The sequence below is a fragment of the Abramis brama genome (assembly GCF_963993115.1).
Source record: "Abramis brama genome assembly, chromosome: 4".
NCBI lineage: Eukaryota > Metazoa > Chordata > Actinopteri > Cypriniformes > Leuciscidae > Abramis > Abramis brama.
The window spans coordinates 27,888,972-27,898,623 of record NC_139966.1 but is presented as its reverse complement, the minus strand read 5'-3'; positions in this window follow the sequence as shown (position 1 = coordinate 27,898,623).

The following is a 9,652-nucleotide window of genomic DNA, read 5'->3' as shown; positions in this document are numbered from 1 at the left end:
TCAGAGGCTGCTTCACTGGTTTCTGTCGCTGAAGCGAGTGAGCTCGTGGCGCGAGCACGGTGGGTTACGCAATACTCGTTCCCTCTTCTAGAGAGAACAGAGGTTACGTTTAGTAACCGATTACGTTCTCTTACGAGCAGGGTTCGAAATGAGGGGGGTCTGGGGGGGTCCCGGACCCTCCATAAGTCATTAGGGACCCCCCATAAGAATTTATTTTTGGATTTTGGGGGGTCCCCAACAAATATATTTTAACATTAAAAATTATTGTGAAAATTATAGGTCTTTAGTGACGTTTTATATTTATAACAGAAATTAATTTATTTCCTAGCGCGAGGCAGCAATCAGGGCAGCTATTAGCCGAGTGAGTTCCTATACAGCGTCACAGATTGTTGTTGTGGTGCTCCCGCAGATACGTGCTGTAGCTGAACGCGGCAAAACGAAACAAAGAGTGAAATCCTGAATGAAAATCCTGTAAGTGCTTCGATTATATTTATATCTCCATAATTGCTTATAGTAAAATATTAGGAGTTCGAGTTCCTATATCAAAAGTTGCATTAACTATACCCAGTGTAATAAGTACGTTTGTCAACGTTTCTTGCTATCTGTAACGTTGTGTGTATGAAGCCAAATGATCTGCCAGCTAACAGCAGACTATGGAAGCTTGTTTCCGCCACAGAGTGAAAAATGAAAAAGTTATTTGCGACTTTTTAATCTCACAATTCTGACTTTTTTTCTCACAATTGCGAGTTTACATCTCACAATTCTGACTTTTTATCTCAGAATTGCGTGATATAAAGTTGCAATTGTGTGTTATTAAGTCAAAATTGCGTGATATAAAGTCGCAATTGCGTGTTATAAAGTCAGAATTATGAGATATAAAGTCGCAATTGCGTGTTATAAAGTCAGAATTATGAGATATAAACTCGCAATTGCGAGAAATATACTTGAAATTCTGACTTTTTTTCCTCAGAATTGCATGTTTATATCTCGCAATTCTGACTTTATAATACGCAGTTGGGAGATATAAAGTCAGAATTGCATGATATAAAGTCGCAATTGTGAGATAAACTATTCTGAGGTAAAAAAAAAAAAAAAAGTCTGTCTTTTTTTCCTTAGAATTGGAGTATATATCTCACAATTGTTAGTTTATATCTCACAATTCTGAGAAAAGATGTCAGAATTGCGAGATATAAACTCGCAATTATGTGTTATAAAGTCAGAATTGCATGATATAGCCTAAAGTCGCAATTGCGAGAAAAAAAGTCCGAATTCTGACTTTATAAGACGCAATTGCGACTTTATTTCACGCAATTCTGACTTTATAACACGCAATTGCGACTTTATTTCACGCAATTCTTACTTTATATCTCGCAATTCTGAGAAATAAAGTCAGAATTGCGAGATGTAAACTTGCAATTGTGAGATAAAAAGTCACAATTTTCTTTTAAAATGTTTTATTCTGTGGCGGAAACAAGCTTCCATAGCAGACCTAGCAGCTAGACTAGTTATTCAAAGCTAGCTTAACAACCTATACTTGTACAGTCAGTGATTACGAAAGATAACCAGGTCTGTGAGTTGAATAAAGTGAATGTGATTTGAGCATGAATGAGTATACATGAGAGCTTGGTAAGCTATCTAGGAAGCTAATATTATTTTTCTTAATTTAGAATCCTGCATCATGGAGAGAAAAAGAACTTGTAACTTTGTTGCTCCAGAGTTAGAGGTTTACCTGTTAGATTATAGCCCCTTCTCCAGACACCACTACAATACTGGGCCTAGCCCAAACCATGAAAAACATCCCAAGACCATTATCCCACCTTCAACATTGGTCCATATAATTTTGCCTACAGTATATAGTGTAGCAAGGTAGTCTTCAGAATTTTTAATAATTTAATAATTAAATTTTAGGGGACCCCCCAAGAGTCCTAAGTCATTTCGAACCCTGCTTACGAGAGGTTCTCTCGTATTGCGTAAGTAGCTTACGCTGCGGGAACTCCCTTGTCAACGCGCGCCCAGCATCCACTGAATGAGTCCCAGCGAGAGCCCCGGGAACGTGATAACAGGGAGCCGAGCGGCCAAATGAAGGCTAGCGCAGTACACAGCACATATTAGGGAGCACGGAGCGGCACAGCCGGTCCGAACTGACAATTCCCTGCACAGTGCAGCTCAACCAGTAGAGCTAAATCAAGCAATGTAGCCCGCGCACTGATAGTGGGCCGGTCTACACGAGACTTAGACTGATAAAACTTTCGCCTGCAAGGCGGGAACTTCCAGGTTGTAAAACCTAACAAATGTGGAGGGGGAGGCCCAGTCTGCCGCTGCACAAATGTCATGAATGGAAATCCCGCTGGACCACGCCCACGATGAGGCCATGCCTCTGGTGGAGTGAGCTTGAATGCCCAGTGGGCACTGCAGGTCTTTAGACGCATAAGCAGTTGCGATAGCGTCCACTATCCATCTGGACAGGCTGTGTTTCGAGGCGGCGAGACCCTTGGTGCGCCCTCCAAACGAAACAAAAAGCTGCTCCGAGCGCCTGAAAGCGGCGGAGCGTGTGATGTAATTTCTCAGTGCCCTGACCGGGCAGAGGAGATTACTATCGGCCTCGCTGCCAGGGGTTGGCAGGGCTGAGAGGGAAATGACCTGCGCTCTGAAGGGAGTGCCCAAAATTTTGGGAACGTAACCATGCCTCGGTCTGAGAATAACTTTAGAGTCATTAGGTCCGAACTCGAGGCACGCGGCGTTAATAGATAACGCGTGAAGGTCTCCCACTCATTTAACTGAAGACAGAGCTATCAGAAAAACGGTTTTGAGCGTGAGGTATTTCACATCCACAGTTTCCAAGGGTTCAAAGGGATGCGCTTTCAGGGCCCCCAAGACCAGTGAAAGATCCCACATAGGAACCGAGGGGGGTCGCGGGGGGTTCATCCTCCTGGCTCCTCTAAGGAAGCGGGTGACAAACTCGTTCCTTCCTAATGCGCGGCCCAGCTCTGAGACAGTGAAAGCTGAAATGGCCGCAACATAAACTTTGAGCGTGGAGGGGGACCTGCCCGCGTCCAGCAGCTCTTGAAGGAAACACAATACTTGCGATACCCCACATGTCTGTGGATCGAGCCCCTTGGCAGTGCACCATTTGCTAAACACAGACCATTTTGACGTGTAGAGCCGCCTCGTAGAGGGGGCTCTAGATTGTATGATCGTGTTCATAACCCCTCTTGGCAGATCATTGGGTAACCGTTGAGGCTCCACGCATGCAGAGACCAGCACTCTGGATGGGGATGCCAGATCGAGCCGCGGGCTTGAGAGAGAAGGTCTCTCCTCACCGGTATCGGCCAGGGGACTGTGTCTGCCAGCTGTATTAGTTCCGGGAACCAAGCTTGGTTCTCCCAGTATGGGGCTGTGAGGAGCACTGTGTGGCACGCTTCCCTGACTCTCCTGATGACCTGAGGCAGCAGAGAGACCGGGGGAAAAGCATATAGCAGGCCGCTGGGCCAGGTCTGGGCCAGCGCGTCCTCGTTCTTCGTAAAGAACTCTGGGCAGTGAGCGTTGTCTTTTGACGCAAAAAGGTCGACTTTCGCTTTGCCGAAACGGCGCCACAGTGACTGGACTGTTTGGGGGTGTAGAGACCACTCCCCAGGGGGAACGTTGTCCCTGGACAGTCTGTCGGGGCCCTCGTTCAGGTGGCCAGGCACATGCGCGGCTCTCAGCGAGCGCAGAGAGTGCTGAGCCCACACGAGGAGGCGTTCCGCCAGGGTGCAGAGCGTCTTTGATCTGACACCGCCCTGGCGATTCACATAGGCCACTACCGATGTATTGTCCGTACGGACTAGAACATGGTGACCTAGGAGGAATGGGAGGAAGTGTTTGAGCGCTTTCTCGACCGCGAGCATCTCTAGACAGTTTATGTGTAGGAGATTCTCCTGGTCTGACCAGCGGCCATAGACCGGTCTGCCTTCGAAGAGCGCTCCCCAACCTAGGTTGGAAGCGTCTGTCGAGACAACTTTCCAGTGTGAAATCACCCCCATAGTCACTCCTGTGTGATACCATTCGGCTGCCAGCCAGGGCTGCAGGGCTGAAATGCAGCCCTGATTCACTCTGACTCGCGAGCCGCCGGCGACCCAGGCTCGGTGGGGCACGCACGCTTTCAGCCAGCGTTGAAGCGGGCGCATGCGCAATAAGCCCAGCTGAAGCACTGCTGCAGCTGAGGCCATATGCCCCAGGATACGCTGGAATGTCCTCAGCGGAACCTGGCTGCCTATTTGGAAGGATGCGGCGAGGTGACGGATGCGGCGCGCGCGCTGCTCCGACAATCTGGCCGTCATAGCCACCGAGTCTAGTTCTATTCCAAGAAAGGAAATTGACTGACGGGGTGATAATGAGCTCTTGGTCCAGTTGACTGAGAGACCCAGACCTTCCAGATGGCTGAGAAGCGCTGTTCTGTGAGACACAAGTTCCGTCTCTGACTGCGCTAGAATAAGCCAATCGTCCAGATAGTTCAGTATCCGCATTCCCTGTCTTCTCAGGGGAGCGAGAGCTGTGTCCATGCATTTCGTAAATGTACGGGGTGCTAAAGACAGGCCGAACGGCAGGACTGTGTATTGATATACTCGACCGTCGAAGGCGAATCTCAAGAATGGCCTGTGACGGGGAGTTATCTGGATCTGAAAGTACGCGTCCTTTAGATCGAGAGAAATAAACCAGTCTCCTGGGCGAATCTGCGCGAGGATTTGTCTGGTTGTGATCATTTTGAACGGCCGTCTCATGAGGGCTTTGTTCAGATGTCTCAGATCTAAAATAGGTCTTAACGCTCCGTCCTTCTTGGGTACGAGGAAGTAACGGCTGTAAAAGCCCGACTCGCTCAGAGAAGGATGAACCTGTTCTATAGCCCCTTTGCGCAGCAGCTTCGCTATTTCTGCTTGAAGCATGTGCGCTGCTTCTAAACTCACTTTCGTCTCCGTCTGCGCTAGAAAGCGCGGGGGGAGACGAGCGAATTGAAGCGAATAGCCGTGTTTTATAGTATTCAGCACCCATTCTGACGCGCCCTGAATAGCTTCCCATGCTTTTGCACGCATAGCTAGGGGTCGAATGGTCTCTGGGTTCAGATTGCCGCGCTGCGCGGGATGGGGAACCTGTATCAGAGAGGATGGGGCGGCGCGCACGCTGGTAAACAGTGCTGGCCGGCTGTACAGCGTACGGTGGCTCAATCCCTAAGGATGGAGCGCGTTTTGCTGTCAAACACCCCTGGCGTGAGAGCGGCGTGGGGTTTTTCGTGTCTGAAAGTGAGTGCGCGTGCTCGTGAGCGGGCGCAGAGTTTGCACTTATGACACGGCCGGTGTTTGGGAGCTTTAGAGGGTCTGTAACCCGAGGTAACTGAATGGCAGAGCGGGCAGCGGGTAGGTGTGAGCACAGAGTTGTGGGCACGTTTACTACACTTAGAACTCGAGCGGCGTGTGTCCGCTTTATGAGAGAGCGCTCTGAGCGCGTTACCATGAGGACCGTGTTTGTGTGTAGCAGTGAGCACATGGGAGTGGGCACATTTTCTACACTTATAACACCTTCGGCCGGAGCCGGAAAACCCGAATTTATACTCTTTCTGAGATTTATCTGGGCCGCCGTAAAAACGGTGTTTGTGTGCAGGCGAGCGAGTGGTATTACTGGCTCGTTGGCTGCGGTGTAAGCTGCTGCAGTAGCCTGACTTGAGGGGACTGACAGAGCTGGGCGCTTTGATGGCGGTCCGGCCGCAGCGGGACTCAGCCATCTTTTCCTCCTCACGGTTGCTAGGAGGACTTCGCGGGCTCAGACTTCAGCGTTATCTTGGGCCGCGGTCCCCGGGGGGGGGGGCGATCTGTGACGGCTGGTCGAGCGCGACCTAGGGCGGCTGCCCTGTCGTCGCTGCGAAGCAGTAGGTGGCCGAGACGAGCGCTGTGTGGAGCTGCGCGCAGGAGGCTGAGCTTGAGAGCGGCCTGCGGGGCAGGAAGAGGTTCATCGCCTGCGACGCCTTCTGCACTTCGGAGAAGCGATCCACAATCCCACTGACCGCAGGGCCGAAGAGGCCAGTGGGCGAGAGCGGGGCATTGAGGAACACAGCGCGCTCTGTCTCAATCATATCCGCCAGCGTCAGCAATAGATGTCTGTCGATGACGGTGAGCGCGGCCATAGATCTGCCGATGGCTTGTGCAGCGGTCTTGGTGGCACGGAGCGAAAGGTCCGTAGCGCTGCGCAGATCCGTTAGTGCTGCGTGATCCGGGCCCTTCTCATCCAGTTCACGGAGGAGGTCGGCTTGTAGGATCTGAAGCACAGCCATGGAGTGCAGGTCAGAAGCAGCTTGGCCGGAGGCGGCGAAAGCGCGGCCGGCGAGAGCTGAGGTGGTCCTGCAGGCTTTAGACGGCAGGGCAGACTTTGAGCGCCATCTGGCAGATGGCGGGCAAAGGTGCGTTGCCACAGCTTCCTCCACGGTTGGGATGCCAGCATACCCCTTCTCGGCGGCCCCGTCCACCTGGGAGAGAGCCGAGGAGACTGAAGAGCGGAGTCTAGTGGAGAAGGGTGCATTCCAAGACTTTGATAGCTCCGTGTGGAGCTCAGGCAGGAAGGGTGCTGGCCTAGAGGCTGGCGCTTGGCGGCGGCTAGGCAGAAAGCACCCGTCGAGCCGATTAGGTGCAGGCTCCTTCGGTGGGGACCAGTCCAGACCCAGTCGGTCGACCGCTTTGGTGAGGAGGCGGAGAAGCTCCGCGTCGACACTGGCGCGGGACCGGCTAGACTCTTGAGTCGAGGAGGCGGAGCGGTGAGAGCCCGACCACTCCTCGCTGTCTGAAGCCAGCAGAGAGCAGCTGTCAGCGGCGTCATCTGCTTCATCCTCTGAGGCGACGGCAGTGCGGGCAGTGGCCGGCCGCTGCGTGTCGGTGAAGGGCGGGGGAGAAGGAGAGAGCGAGGCTCGCTTGAGGGGTTCCGGCGAGCGCTCAGCTGTCATACCTGGCTCGGGAGGCCTTTGAGAGCAGCGTTTCTTTTTACGCGGCCCGGAAGAGGCAGCCGTAGAAGGGGGAGGATCCTCAAACATGGCGAGTCGAGCCCCGCAGGGTCGACATCGGCATATCCTCGCACTGTTCGCAGCCGCCCGCAGAAAGGGCGAGGGCTGCGTGGTCGAAGCCCAGGCAGAGAGCGCAGATCACATGGCGGTCTCCGTCGCTGAGCGCAGCTCTGCACGAGCCACAGGATGAGCGAGGCATTTGAAGTAACGCCTCGCGCTCTTTTAGATGCAAAGTGTGTCGCAACACACAAACACACACACAGAGCAGGTAAAGGATATATTCGCCGGATAGCGAAGCAGGCAGGGAAAGCTGAAGGCGGCGAAGGCGGCCGGCTTCCTCAGTCTGAGATCCTCGGCGTGCTGGTCGCTTGATTCAACGGTGGCTTCCTCAGAGTCCAGCGATGTGGAGAGCTTCGCTGAAGCGACAGAAATCAGTGAAGCAGCCTCTGAGCCCTGCTTATATACGCTAAGCCACGCCCCTTTTGGCGGGCTGTGACGCACGAAGCGTGCCTAGCGCGCTCATTGGTCGTGACGTCACGCCAAGGGCTCAGCGATAGGCTGCTGCAGTTGCCGCAGGGCAGCCAATGGGCACGCTAGTAAGCCTGCCCTAGGTCTGTATGCTGCCGCACTGCGTTGACAAGATTATTAAAAATTAAGGATCATTTTTTGGCTTCAGTATCTCGAGAAAGAAGACTTTCCCACAGCGTAAGCTACTTACGCAATACGAGAGAACCTCTCGTAAGAGAACAGCTTGAATGTTACTCTACAATCTTGCCTCATTTTGTATATGTGGTTCTATGAATATGCAAATTAGTCCCACCTCCGCTCACTCACAGCAGCTCAGAGATCCACTCGTTGCAATCACACGTTGACTGATTAATTACATGGTAGTTTGTGATGTCAAAAACACCAGCGATTTCAAACCGTGTTTTTGAGGGGCCGTTTACACGACACCATTTTCAATTAAAAAAGTAAAACTTTTTATGCGTTTCGGCCGTTCATTTACACAACAATGGAAACTCAAACTCAAAGTGCACGTGAATTTATTTAAAGGGATACACACTACAACAGCATGTTTTTCTGAGCTCCAAAAAATGACAATTTAAACATGCTGTTGTAGTGTGTATCCCTTTAAATAAATTCAAATGAACTGCTGCTGCCGGCCCAGGGGGCGGAGCCTCACAAGCTGCGCACAGAGCCAGGACAATCTCATCTGATAATATCAGAACAGAAACTCTCAGTTGCAGTGTTCATTTCGACTCGGAGTCAGACAATAATGCCCACAGAGCCAGAGAATATATGCTGTATGGAGATAGAACAGGTATAGTTTAGTTTAATTATGGTTATAACTTATTTGTCATCTGCTTTTATCCACTATTAATACAAGCCTGCTGTAGCAAACCCCGTCCGAATGATGACCAAAATATACTGACGAGTTCAGTGAAGTTTACTGTACATCACACAAAAGATGAGCGTTAGTTTTACTCCAGAGAATCACTGTAAGAGCTGAATAAACACAGTATAAGAAGTGTGCATTAAAGTCTTATACATAAACTCTCTTTCTCTACATACACAGCGAAGTACACAAAACACTTGTTACAACTAACAGTAAACAAATATATACACACCTTTTCAGTGAGTGCTTAATAAACTGGTAAACCTTATATCCGTAAAATGACTCGATGAGCTCTCACTTTCATTTCTGCCGTGTCAGTAACGTTAGAAGTTCCGCATCAGCTTCCGTACACAAAAACTCGCTTCCGGGCACATAAAAACGTCAGAGCGACCCTTAACAGATTAGACCAATGAACTTTTGATGTGTCATTTACTGGAGGAGGGTGTCATCTTCGTTTGCCGTGGCGATTGTGGTGCCAGGAGGGACTGGGTGGATCTGGGCCGTGGCGATGGTGGTGCCGGGAGGGGCTGGCTGGACCTGGGCTGGGTGGATCTGGGCCATGGCGATGGTGGTGCCAGGAGGGGCTGGGTGGACTGCCACCGGAGGGATGATCATCATCTGAAATCTAAGTTAGAGGAGATAAAGATATTAGTAAATTATTGTTTGCATTGTTTCTATTGTATCTATGCAGTGTCTATTGTTTTGTTGTTTTGTTTGTACCTGATCACTGTCCTCCAGTACGTGCCTGTTCAGGGGGAACAAGCCTGTCATCCTCCATCCTCCTCTTCGCCTCTTCCCTCTCCTTCTCAGCCCTCTCCTTCTCAGCTTGGTGAGTTGCAAACTCGTCACTGGTAATGCAGCGTGCTCTGGCAGGAACCTGCTGCCGCCGCCTCCTCCGGGCCGACTGGTCAAAACGTGGCGGGACCAGGATGTGGGCGAGCCCCGCTGGGATAATTCCAGCCGCGACCAAAGGATTTGCCGGCCGATGGCAGGTGGGGCACTCTACACAGCCAGCAACAACTGGCACTGAGATGATGTCGGGAGGAGCCGTGGCGATGGTGGTGCCAGGAGGGGCTGGGTGGATCTGGGCAGTGGCGATGGTGGTGGCGATGGTGGTGCCAGGAGGGGCTGGGTGGATCTGGGTTGTGGCGATTGTGGTGCCAGGAGGGGCTGGGTGGATCTGGGCTGTGGCGATGGTGGTGCCGGGAGGGGCTGGCTGGACCTGGGTGGATCTG